The following is a 14,247-nucleotide window of genomic DNA, read 5'->3' on the forward strand; positions in this document are numbered from 1 at the left end:
CAGCATATTCATGAATCCTCTTCATCATCTTGTTTTACGCATTGACGGATGGCCTCATCCCACTGCAGCACTTCACCCCCTCTGCACTGCTCACATTATGCATCAGGCGTATTCCCAGAAGCAGTTAAAATGATCAAAGAAATCCGTTTTTAGCTGCATTCTGTTGATCACAAAGTTATCTCAGCATCCTGCTTCACCTCATGCTCCCTGTTATATAAGCACACGGAGCTGCTGAGTCAACTGCTGTCAGATCAGCTGGTCCGCTGTGAGTCACACATCATCAAACCTACACCACCGGGTTTCTCAGTGTGGACTCAAACAGCAGAGAGAGAGAGAGGATGCTTTGCAATGAGGCAAAAGTCTTTTATAACAAGCCATTAAATGTTGTATTCTAGAAATACACTATTTGAAACAAACCCAATATTCAGATGTATAATAAATTTAAAGGATTTTTACCTTTCAAAATAAAATGAAATCATCAATGGAGATCTTTGCAGTGCTACTGAGATGTTAAAGTGTAAAAGCTGTGGTTACCTGTGGTTGAGCAGCCGCATCACCAGCATCCCCACATCACCGCGGCGACGCCTCTCACCGACTGCAGGATCCTGCACACATCCTCATACGGTGGTGTCAGTTTGCCCTGAGAGGAACAAGAAAAGGAGAAGAAGTGTTTCAGTGGAGCTCTCACAACTTCAAAGTGACCCGACGTGTCAAACGCACAGAGAGGAAGAGAGAGACGGCGGGAAGAGGAAGGTGCTGCTACTGCGGGAGGATCTGCCAGGTATGTTACATAAAGAGGGTGAAGTAAAGTTGAAAGTGAAGCTGTAAAGCACAGCGGAGAGGAAACGTATAGGATGAGAGGCGGTGCGCAGGATGAAAGGGAACAAGGGGACACTGTGGTCAGTGAGCCCGGCGGTCGGATAACACGGTAAGAAAAACAACATGAGAAGCCCACATTAAAATGCACACATACATACATACAAACTCACAGATCATCAGAAACAAAGCAGAGAGGTGCCGTCTGAGCCTGAGGGGCGAGAAATAATTTTTTTTTTTTTAAACCCACAAACAACCGTATTTTCTTTGAACTGCACCCTGAAACTCTCTGCCAACCAGAAACCACATTGGCATGTGCAGGCATGTGCACAAAACATTTTGGGAAAACACCCCTTGTTTCCCTGCAGACAAAGAGATGCGCACGCACACACACACTCGCACTTGCACACTGTAAAATGACAGGAGATAAAAGCAGCTATGCATGATGATTTTCTGCTTAAGACTCAATTCAATGATCCTCACCAACACGACCTAATTTTCTCTAATACCAGCCCTGAGCTGCTTAGACTAGACCGCCATTTCCATAATGTTCTATGTATAGTGTGAAGGTATGCAAGTTCAAACATGCTCGCCTGCTCATGTGTCGATTTGCACATATTTCCAGTTCACAACTGGTTGCCAATTATTAACATGTACGTTTGATCCCTCTCAGTTTTAACATTTCAAGGCCCGCTGGCAGCTAGAAGACAGACTGACGTCCACACTGCTGCAAACACCATCACCAGATTTGCTTGCTCTTCCTATGAAGGAGAAAATGATGTCAAAGTAACACTTTCACAAACATAATGAAAAGAGAAAAAAGAAGAAAAATCTCTTGCCAAGCAGATGTGAATCACATGTCTGTGTGTTTGTCAGGATGATAAAGAAGCATCATCAATTAGTTCCCTCAGAGCAGCAGTGCTGCTATGAGTATAATGTTCCACCAAACTTTGACTACAGCAGATGGTTTTATTATTGATTAGGTATCAGATAACTGATAGAGTTCAGAAAAAGTGAACCAGAGAGGACAATGGGAGAAGGTTTCGTTTCATGGGTCGGCTCTGACGCTACACCGTGCCAGCAGCATGTGTGTGTTGTGTTCATGTATTTAAACTTAGCCACTGCAGCACGTTTCGCCCCAGCTGTGGGAAGCAGTTACATAAGCTAAACTTGACCCTGATACTTCGCCTCCTCTTCCTCTGTTCGTCCTAACACCCCAGTCTTTATTATTTCTCATCCGCCCTCCATCCTATCCGGCCTGATGAGATTCATCCCAGCCCACATGCTGACCGACCGACCGACCACCCACCAGCCCAACCCCCCCGCCACCACCACCCGAAAAACAAACAAAGACGCGGATATTATCCTCCACACATAATGCTTGACAGGTGCTGGATATTCATTTTGGAGCCGGTCCTGTTTGCCTGTTAAAGCTGGCATCAGTTGGATTTTTTTTTTTTTTCTGGGAGATAATTAAACATGTGCAACAAATATCATTTAGTTATTCAGTGCTGAGAAGTTACATGCACTGTAGATTGCCATATAATTCATCTGAATGTCTGGTTCTACAGTGCAGGAGGTGGAGGTGAAACACACACACACACACACACACACACACACACACACACACACACACACACACACACACAGATAGACACACAAACAAACAAAACAATCCCGCCTGACACAACACGAGGGAAATCAAACCACTGTCTTTCCTCTGGCGGTGTACAGTCTAAAATGTTTAGTCTCCTCGTTTTTCCGCTCCCCGTGCCCTGCAGCGAGGCACGGGAGACTGAGAGGGGTAACGAGGAGAGGGGAGAGAGAGCTCTATGCAAAAAAAAAAAAAAACCCACGTAGAGCTGAGAGGTGAGGCAGGGCTGTGGGCGAAACACAGGGGGGGAGGGAGGAGAGGGCGCCGAGGTTGTTGGTGCAGACAGTGGAGGGAAAACATGTTAGGGTTCTGTGCTATGAATAGAAGTTTGCTATGGAAAAGTGAGACAGAGGGGAGGATGGGGTGAAGACTGCAAACGAAGGAGAGTGAGAGGGAGAGATAGACAGAGAGAAATTTGGGTGGGTGGGTGGGTGGGTTGGGTTGGGTGGGGGGTGCTATTGTTGCTGAGCTCTAAGTGGATAAGTAGACATGTGCTCTGGCTGCCTCTCTTCGGGCTTAATTGAGGCAGGCGAGACAAAAGGGGAAACATAATTATTCGCTCTCTTTCTCTTGGTCTCTCGTTCTCACTCTCATTTTTTCGCAGTATATTAACACATTGAGAGAGTGTATTAACACAATGGCCCGAGCAACAGCAGCCAAAGCGGCATTACAGTACCATGCAGACACAGGCCTCTAACACACAAGCACCCACGCCGAGATGGGACAATGAACAATTCCGTAAAAGTCATATTTATATAAAAATTGTATTTCCTGAAAATATCAGCAACAGCGTGTTTTATAAAAAAAAAGAAAGAAAAAAAAGGTTGTTTTCCAAGTGCACAGCACAAAGCTCTTCTGGCTTCTTAGGACGTAAAAAATGAGACGGAGACAGAGCTGAGCATCGTGCAGGGACCGGAGGAAACGCTTCACGCCGTCAGAAACAACTCCGTACTGGAGCTCTCAAACTCACACTGCCACATTGTCAGAGCCGTTTTAAAAGAGAGGCTTTTACATCTTTCACCTAGCTCATGAACGCAGACACGCACACAAGAGCAGGTAGTTTTCTACTGCATTCACTGGAGCACAATAGCATAAAGAGAAGACATACTTCCAGTCGCACACACCTGCACAATCCCTAGAGAAATGCGAGCAGGTTTTTCCGACTCTCACACACACACACACACACACACATACACATGCTCTCACACTCTTTGGAAAAATACCAAAGGCCTGTCAGAACAGCCACAGAGCGGGGAACACCCTTCTTTCCCCCCACAGCCAATCTTTTCATCTCTGCACCTGTCTCTGCCAGCTCCGCCCCGACATGACACACAGCTCAGCGCTGCCGACTGAAACCTCACATGACGTGGATGCGCACCGCACTGTGCGACTGTACGACACTGTACTGCTATGAACAAGCCAAACAAAACCTGTCTCATTGTCTCGCTGACAGTCATAGTCTCTACACATCAAATTCTGGAGAGGCTGTGGAAATCAGACACTGACTTCCTGTTATGAAATCCCTGAGCACCATGTATTTAACAACCTTTATTCCCATTGTAGATGCACTTACTATACAACTAATGTAGAACTGAAGAGCACAGTGCCTGCTTCAACAGGTTAATGTGACACATCTTTCATTTGGGGATCTGTATGTTTCATTGTGGAGTGAGAGCATCAGGTTTTGCTATGTTATTATTCAGTCATTCATTTATTTAGGTGGAAACCTTCAACGGCGCCAAGGTACAGATGCACAATGAATGACACAAAACACAGCTAAAGGTAAACTCAGGAAGAAGAATACATTGCTATATAATAAAAAAAAGTAAGTGAAAGTATAGGAACAGATGAAAAGTGCAGATTAACCCCTTAAAGGGATAGTTCAACATTTTGGCAAATTGGCCCATTGCCATAATCCCTATAGTTTTAGGAGTAGGTTCGTTACCTTTAATTGTCGGTGCAAGCTGTTTTTAGAACAGCGGAGCAGAGCCGCGAGCTGCTCAGAGCTACGCTACGGAGGCTAATGGGATTTCTTGGTTTCCCTCATCAAACTCATCAACTACACAATCCAACAACTCCAAAACACTCTGGTGGACAAGTTGCGACCTGCACATTCACTAAGCTATGAGATAATGTAACTTTACAAGACAGAGCTGTTTTCGACACTGAACTGCCCCCGAAGGGCACGCACATCAGCGGTTTTGCATGAATGTACCTCGTAAACAACTCAGTCTCGTAACGTTCCGTTATTATCTCATAGTGTGGTGAATGTGCAGGTCACAACTTGACTCCATGAGAGTGTTTTGGAGTTGTTGTTGGATTGACTACTTGATGAGTTTGATGAGGGAAACCAAGAAATCCCATTAGCCTCCGTAGCGTAGCTCTGAGCAGCTCGCAGCTCTGCTCCGCCGTTCTAAAAATAGCTTGCATCAACAATTAAAGGTAACAAACCTACTGCTATGACTATAAGGATTATGGCAATGGGCCAATTTGCCCAAATGTTGAACTATCCCTCTTAAGACTGACGTGCATTAGAAGCAATACAACCAACAGGCCTGTGGGTGTTAAAGCAGATAACAGCGGCACGGCCGTTTCGGCTAATGCTGTGTTCAAGGCAGGCTTTTGAAATCGTAAGTTACAGCTTCAAGTCACAACTACGACTTGGTAGCGTTCCAGGTAACCCGTAGCTCGTGTTTTTACCGTCCTGTTGTCTGTGAAAGTTCCCTATAACGGCCACTCGTAACTTCCGACCCGTGAACTCGTACCAGATCGAACTGGTATGACTTCACAGGAAGGAAAAACACAAAGTACGAGTTTCCTTGAACGCACCATGAGTTAGCAGCCCCCGCCCTTGTCAGGCATCAATTGGTCCTCGTGCTACGTCACCACATTCACGCGCATCCCTTGGCTGCACACACAGCCCTTCATGCCGTTCTCTCCCCTCATTGGATAACACTTGTATCCCACAAGGAAAATTTTCTCCTCGGGTTACAGCAGAGCAGAGTGACGGAGAGACTCGTGTTTAGGCTGAAATACTTCATGTAAGTGATTGCTGACGGAAAATAGGACTATTTAGGATTTATATTAACAAAAACATTCCACTGATATCTGCTTTAAGGGGATTTATTAACAGTTGTCAGTTTTATTATCTCATACCGCTATAAAATGTTTTGGGGGCCTTAAATGTGAGAGTTGAAACATTAAGATAATAGAGCTTAATGTTGTGTTTTATCACTCAGTGTTTTTCCCAGGGAGTGAGCTAATGAAAATAACTTAAGAGAGACACTGGAGGTAGCAACAGTAGTGTCTAGACGCTGCTGTAACCAGAGAGACCCTCGGCTTGACTGACCTCGCTGACCCTCCTCTGCACTCTTGAACCACGACCAAACCCTCCTCACCCCTCCCACCCCCCATCACCCCCCATCAAGGCCCCAAAATGCATGAGGCAGTTGCTGGACTCACCCTGCCCTCGGGCCTTTTTCCCGCACCTTTCACATACCCCCACCCTCCCTCCAGGCATGTACCCCTCCCTCCCTCTCTCCAGGAGCGAAGTCGCTGAGGTTAACGCTCTCTCCGGGGGGTAAGCAAAGGAATTCCTGAATGGGAAAATCTTCATTCCTGGCAAGTCAAAATAGAATACCATGGGAATCCTAGAGAGGCTTTTATCAGAGTGCCCCCATGCTCCCTAATACTGCACACACACACATATGTGCACACCTACAGAAATGCGCACAAACACACCTGCAGACATGCATGTTTGCACACTGGGGGCCTTCCTTGTTGTTGTTTACGCTGAGCAAACCTGCTGAAAAAGATAACAGACACACTGCGAATAACACGCGCATCAGGACGAGGTGCGGGACGGCTCAGTGGTCCAAACAAATAAGGATCAGGGACTTATTTGTCAGTGAGTGTCTGCATGCGCACTCCTAGGTGTGTGTATTGTTCACATTTGAGTAGCAACTGTATCCATCCAGTGCCGAGATAACAGTCAGATGGGCTCTGAAATCATCCTATTGTAGCGATAGGAGCGCACACTCCACTGCACTCCCACAGTACCTCAGAGACGTGACTGTCTCAGACATCACCGCCAGAATTCCCTGGAAGAGGGAGATTAGCTTCTTATTCATCCTTTCGGGATCTGACAAGACACGTGCCACCCCCCGCCCCCCTCTCTCTCTCTCTCTCCTCCTGCTCTTCCCCTTCTCTCCGCTTAAACACACACATGCACATACACAAACAGAGTGCCTGCAAGCACGAGTCTCGGCTGCTGCTTAAATCAAACATTAATTTCTTCTACATGGTGAGAGACAAATTATAATTCCTTCCTGAGCGAGGCTCTCAGAGGAGGGCCGAGTATAAAAATGACAGAACTAAGTGGAGAGGGAGGAAAGGAGAGATGATTGTTATTAATTTACGATGGATGCCTCATGGAGAAGTGTAGAGGAAAGAAAAAAAAACTGAACAGAACAGAAGCAAGATTTAGGATTGTGGCGATAATACTAATAAGCAAAAGGAAATTCACTGCCAAGTACTGTCAGAAAGCGTGCCAAAGTGAGAGTGGAAAAAAGCAAAGATGGATAAATAAAAAAATAAATATAATCGCTTGAAAATGGGGGTAAAGAGATTGTCATGTAGCGCGGCGTATCATCAACAAAACGACACATGAAAGATTTGAGATTTTGGGGTCAGTGGTGGCATCTGAGGCTCAAAAAAAAAAAAGATAACGGGCAGTGGGATTCAGTGTCAATCAGTTCATCCACTTTACTCCTCAAGTGTCGCTAACCTCATTAAATACGCTCCTCCATCTTTCTAGAAGCTTACGCCGTACGCTCCTTAACTCAGATTTCAGCTGACTGTGTCGGCAGCGCGCCGCAGTCGGGGGATTACCATATTTTGAAGGAAAAATCCTTCCACCACGAGTCCTCCATTGAGTGAGAGGGCCCCATGAGAGTCAATGAGTGTGTGGAGCTTTTTGACGCTCCACTCCCCGAGTTTGCAGATTGCAACTTCAGCGATGACGGAGCCCGGCCGTATGAAACCTCACATTATGATCTTTCAAGATACACACTTTAACGTGAGGCTTTTACACCGTCTGATCCATTCTCCCACTTGTTCTGAGATGAGGGAGATCAAGGGGCGTCAGTCTAAATGAAATCCTTCCCTGAACTTCTCTTGTAGGTTACTGCGCCACTTGAAATCCTCTTGTTGATGGAGTCTGACTGTACAGGTTGAATGACAAATGCTAAAGCATCACCGGCTCGCACGCGCAGCCCGCCGCCATCCCACAATCAGCGCTCGCTCCATCGTCCTGATGAAACCCCTGATTGCACAGATGAGTCATCACAACCAATCAACTGTATATTGATGTGGTGATTTGCAGTTCCCAAGAAGTGAGAGGCAGTAAAAAAAAAAAAAAAAGTTGTTTAATTATTCAGGCAAAGTGGAATAAGACATTGACTGTGCTCCAGATTCAGCTGGTAACCGTAGAAACCCTGCGGGGCAATACGCAGCCGCGGGGGGAGGAGCGGCTGGGAGGGAAGGAGTAAGAAAGAGAAGGATGGATGCTAGACAAAAAAAAGAAACAGAATAAAATGAGGAGAGTAATATGCAGACATAGCATATTTGAATTTCACGTGGGCAATGGCATGCAACTACAGGATTTCATTATACAGCAGATATCATCCAGTCAGCCTCATCCATCTCATCCATCGCCAATATCAGTGTCAATCAACTCTTATCTTCAACAACCCAAACCACAACTGACTTATTACTAACTCATTCAAAACTTATCCAGACTCTTTCTCAGTCTGCTGCATTTCCCTTCTGTTCACCACTTAGTCTGATTTATCCCTGCTGCACTTTAGCACACAGAGGAATCCTGCACTGTCTGTGCTATTGGTTACTTTGCTGCGTGTTGTCCTGCTTTTCTGCGGTATCCCAGTTGCACAGGAGACAAATTCCTTTCAGCTTGGTTGACATGGCAATAAAGTAATGAAGTGGGACAGGACACACCGCACTGAAGAGCTTTTAATCCTGAAATTATTTAAGTAGGACTACGGCTTGTTGTAACATCTCAAGACAGGGAATTCCATCCTATTTTTATTTTTATTTTTTTTATTTTTTACATGAGGTGATAGATTTAGTCTAAGACTTAGGAGGTTTATTGTTTCATAATAAATAAAATTGATTCAGTCTTTTGAAAAGTGAATGTGATTTCAATTTCAGCCTTGTGAAGGACAAAAAAAAAACATCTTCTTTGTCTCTAGAGATCCATATCGGTTAAACCACAGCATCACAGCAAATTCAGACACTGACACACATACACACACCCCCTGACAAACACAGAAAGGTGTGAATGGAGCCAAATTGGCAGGTAATACTTCCTATTCCGCTCTGTGCAGTCTGACTCTGAAGAGACGGCAAAATAACAGGGCGGATGGGTGGGTGAGAGAGCGATAAGAGGGTTTTAAGCAAAGGTAAGAGTGAGGTGGGAGGTTGAGGCAGGGGGGATGGGAGCAGAGCGAGCGGTAAGAGGGTCTGAGAAAGAAAAAAAAAAGAGATGATGGTGTTGAAAGGGGGATGAGAGGTTGTTAGAGCGCTGGGGAGCGGGTGGAATCGAGTGTTGGGCCACAGGTAGACAGACAAATGATGTGAGCTGAGGTGGAAGGAGACATGAGAGGGAGAGAGGTGGAGTGGTGCTGATAGGTCCTGAGGGGCCGATAGAGATAGATGCTGTGTCCAAGTAGGGCAGATGTGAACAGGCACGATTTGTTGTCATTAACAATATGACTGGAGTAAGGCTATCTGTAGAGAGCCACTGTCCGAGGGAGTGTGTGCTGATGTATGTAGCTGCAAACAGATGGCCACAACAGAGACAGAGGAGCTGTGGCTTGTTACGGTAACAAACTATGAATACATTGTTAAAGGGATAGTTCAACATTTTAGCAAATTGGCCCATTGCAATAATCCCTATAGTTTTAGGAGTAGGTTCGTTACCTTTAATTGTCGGTGCAAGCTATTTTTAGAAAGGAGTAGCAGAGCCGTGAGCTGCTCAGAGCTACGCTACGGAGGCTAATTGTCTGATTTCTTGGTTTCCCTCATCAAACTCATCAAATACACAATCCAGCAACTCCAAAACGCTTTCACATTCACCACTCTATGAGATAATAATGGAACGTTACGAGACAGAGTTGTTTTCAAGGCAAATTCATGAAAAAACGCTGATGCGCGTTACCGTTGGGGGCAGTTTTTCGGCAAGCAGTCTCTGCATTTGCCTCAAAAACAACTCTGTCTCATATTAGCTCACGGCTCTGCTCCGCCGTTCTAAAAATAGCTTGCACCAACAATTAAAGGTAACAAACCTACTCCTAAAACTATGGGGATTATGCCAATAGGCCAATTTGCCAAAATGTTGAACTATCCCTTTAAAACATGAACTTTTATTAAAGAAAATTGTTGACTCATGTTACAGTTTTGTAGAAGAATAAAAAGGTTTTCACAAAGAAAACACAGATTTAGCTGTTAACGCATGGTTTATAAACGCTGAATTTACATGACGTATGATAGAAAAAAGAAATTTAGGACCATTTTCCAAAAATATTCCTTAATGGTGCACAGGATAAGGTATAAATAGTGCAACAATGCAATATGCAGGTATTATCTTGCTCTGATTTTAATGAGATTCTTAAGAGTAAAGCGAGGACAGTTAATAAAACACAGAGCAGGACTCTCATCACTTTTTTTAATTAGGAAAACTGCTGAGGTCCTGCAAATCCTTTGTAGTACTACCATGAGTAAGAAAGAGGCTTCGGCGTGACCACACAAAGACAAGAGGGGAGAAAAAGTGGAGAGGGTGTGATATGAGAGGGGTAAGAGAGGAGGTGTAGGGAGACACAGGGGAAACACAAATCTTGACAAACTGCGGCTGAGGCGGGAGGAGCAGGTAAGTGTTCAGAAGTTAGCGGCACACAGGAGGAATGGCGGGAGAGGAGGTGGGGGAGGGGAGACAGCGGGTGGCGGAAGGGGAAGTTATCTCAGTGCATCTCCTGCACCTGAGTCAACAGCAGAGCTCACAAACAAAGTGCCCCCTTCAAGCAGAGACAGGGGGACAATGAGCAGCAGAGAGGGACGGGGGGAAGAAATGTTCAACAAGAATGTGACAGACAAACAGCAGCAACCGCTCTGAGGAGGAGGACACCAAGACAGTTCACTTCTGTCTTGTGATGCTTTCTAGGTATTATTATTTCTAATAATAAAAGACAAGATGTTATTAAAAGGGGTAAAAAAAAAACCACATTGTACTTGCAAATGAAGCGCAGGCTCTAAATAAAGACAGACTTTGAATTTTGGATCACATGTTGTTCTTTTCACATCCCTCCTTTTTGCTACCCACTTCTTCATTTGTGCACACACACACACACACATACACACTGTCAGACACAATTAGGTGTGACAGATTCGGAGAACGAAAGGAGACCTCCGCCCAGAAAGTTGCATCAATCTTCTGCAAATTTCAACGACAACAAACTGCTTCAGTAATCTTACCACACACACACACATTAGGGGACTTTCCTACACTTTGTGGAGCACCGTGGAGAGATGATTTTATTTCTATTGATCAATGTGTCTTTTTTGATTAAGTGGTTCATTATTCAGTCAAGAAAATGCTAAAGCTATCTCTCTTTAGGTACGCAACAATGATCGCATTTAAACACAATCATGACTTAAGCTTGATAACACACAGTGTAACAACACTTATGTTGTGTTTTTTTAACTCCACCAGGTTGACACAAGCAGATGCTGCAGAGCTGCAGAGGAAAACAACATATGGAAACGAGTTGTGTCAAATTAGCATACGACCTCCAGGCTGGGATCAACATAAGGCATCATTTCCAGAAAAAAAAACAAAAAACAAAAAAAACTCAGCTTCCTTTTTTCCAAAGCAATATCATCCTGGAACATTCTGCTACTTAACGTGGTCGGAATTATTCATTTTACATCATTAAAATGAATTTCACTCTGTATGAACTCTTTACGAGAGTTATAACAGTGTGTAAGTCGTCTGTCACGTTACGTTGATTTCATCCAATGTCTGAACGGCGTCTTGTGGCCATCGATGAGACGGAGATGTCAACAACATGCCAGCAAAGCGGCGTCTCTTCAGTGGATGGGGTTGGATCTAGGTCAATGGGTCCATTTCCTGGTAGTTGAGCTCTTGTGCGGACTCGAGCTGGGGGTTATTGTTTGGGCTCTGAGTGGCTACAGTGAATAGAGCCTCCCCTCTCAGTGCATTAGTGACCTGTATAAGCTCCACACGACTCGCTGACATCTGAGTGCAGGCCTGAGGGGAGTGGACAAAGGCAATCTGACCACACACATACACACACATACACATTCAGGTGCCTAAAAGCTAATGCACCACAGGACAATAACAAAAACACACAGTCTGATAGAAACCTTATACAGCACTCACCACAGGCTTGTATTATCCCCAAAGAAACTCAATCCAAAGAACAAAAAAGAATCCACGCTGCTCTGCCTGTAAGCCTTCATCCTTGTTTTGTTGCACACACACTTTCAGACATATCCACATACATATTTGCACATGCACACACTTACAAATGCATACACAGGCTGTTTCAGACCGCCTTGTACAATCCCACCACATCACTTCCAGGTCAACAAGCAGGAACGTGAAGTGTGACTACGCGATGAGGGCTGAGTCGCAGGCCAGGTCGGCGTTCTCTTTAACTAACCCTCTAACTAACTGTAACTAATGTAATGTGAGGGTTGAAAGGAGAGATGGAGTGAAGGAGAGGAGGAGGAGAGGAGGATAGGAGTGAGGAGACAATGGCTAAGTGACCTGTTTCCTCTGCTGCTGCTGCCTGAACAGAGAAACACACTCAAAACCCACAAGACACTCAGGCGAAAGTAGGAGGTGTAAAGATTTCCAAACAGCGATTTGGAAAAAAAAAAGAAAAAAAAGAAGAAGATCCCAGGAAGGGCAAATCTCCCCAGAGCAAACAAAGCATAAACACAATCTTTGAAGACACTCTTTGCACTCCTGCAGTAATTCCTGCCTTAAATCCCTACTCAGCACTTCACACACAACTGTGTTTCCACTCTCTGGCTCTGAAGTCTTTAAAACCAGTTTCCTGCTCAGGTAACGTGTCTTGTCTCTAGAACTGCTCTTTCCGTTTTTCCACAAAAAAACGCACTTTCATAATATTCTGCCACACGCTTAAAACGCTCTTCTCCGTCCAGAATAACAAATATCAAGTTGTTTACAGCAGAAGCATCCTTTGTTTGCTGATCACTCAGTAAACAAAATTACGCATTATAACCCCTCACCGCAGCTTTTCTTTTTTTTTTCTTAAGCAATTTCTAGGGCACCCTAGAAAGATCTGAGGCTCTAACCATATCAAATAAGATGTAGATGCATGTAAGCACACACACACACACATACACACACACATACACACAGTGATGTGGGGGCTGGAACGCAACACTGATCAGAGATAATGGGCAGACATGACAGGGATGGCAAATGCTGTCACACCAAGAGAGGAGGGGATGGAGGGATGATGGAGCAAGAGACAGAAAGAGAGAGACGGACGGAAACAGAAAGAGAGAGAGAGAGAGAGAGAGAGACGGATGGAAAGAGAGAGAAAGGGAGAGAAGGAAGGAAGGAAGGAAGAAAGAAAAGAAACTCCCAATTCATCAGCGCACGGCGAGGAGACAAAAGGGAGGAAATGAATGAGGGCACATGCCAGCTCACGTCAGCTCTGAGACACCCCTCCCCCGTCTGGACCACTTCTCAATTAGAGACATCCCCTTCTGCTTCTCCCACTCTCTCCGCATCTTCTTCTTCTTCTTCTTCTCAGCAGGAGGAGGGTGGGGGGGTAGAAACATTCTCTACCTGATGTTACGCACTCTGCAGGCTGACAGCTCTCGTGCTCCTGCTCGACCAGACGAGCGACATTATGAACAGACGCACTTAAGCAAACACGTCGTTGCCGTGACATAATGTTCACACTGACTCATTCTGACTCTCTGCACATTTACTCCAGCTGAAGGCCAAGACTGTGGAACACAGCCACACAAACACACTACACACTAATAATGCTCCTCAAACTAATACTTAAAGGGATAGTTCAACATTTTGGCAAATTGGCCCATTGCCATAATCCTTATAGTCATAGCAGTAGGTTTGTTACCTTTAATTGTCGGTGCAAGCTATTTTGAGAACAGCGGAGCAGAGCCGCAAGCTGCTCAGAGCTACGCTACGGAGGCTAATGGGATTTCTTGGTTTCCCATCAAACTCATCAACTACACAATCCAACAACTCCAAAACACTCTGGTGGACAAGTTGTGACCTGCACATTCACCACGCTATGAGATAATAACAGAACGTTACGAGACGGAGTTGTTTTCGAGGTAAATTCATGCAAAATCACTGATGCGCGTTCCCGTCGGGAGCAGTTTTTTGGCAAGCAGTCTCTGCATTTACCTCGAAAACAACTTGGTCTTGTAACATTCCGTTATTATCTCATAGCGTGGTGAATGTGCAGGTCACAACTTGTCCACCAGAGCGTTTTGGAGTTGTTGGATTGATGAGGGAAACCAAGAAATCCCATTAGCCTCTGTAGCATAGCTCTGAGCAGCTCGCGGCTCCGCCGTTCTAAAAATAGCTTGCACCGACAATTAAAAAAGGTAATGAACCTACTGCTAAGACTATAGGAATTATGACAATGTGCCAATTTGCCAAATTGTTG

General features: G+C 45.0%; 1 protein-coding gene across 1 annotated transcript in view; it reads right to left on the reverse strand.

The window, feature by feature from the left end:
- LOC146974814 (rho guanine nucleotide exchange factor TIAM1-like) overlaps nt 1–14,247 on the reverse strand; it is a 57,723-nt gene that overhangs the window by 39,235 nt on the left and 4,241 nt on the right. Inside the window, exon 2 of the mRNA XM_085798468.1 lies at nt 535–640. The gene's annotated coding sequence lies outside the window, so the exon portion shown is untranslated. The remainder of the gene's footprint in view (nt 1–534; nt 641–14,247) is intronic.

Source organism: Trachurus japonicus, chromosome 14 (genome assembly GCF_045865225.1).
Source record: "Trachurus japonicus isolate A0001 chromosome 14, Traja_1.0".
Taxonomy (NCBI): Eukaryota; Metazoa; Chordata; class Actinopteri; order Carangiformes; family Carangidae; genus Trachurus; species Trachurus japonicus.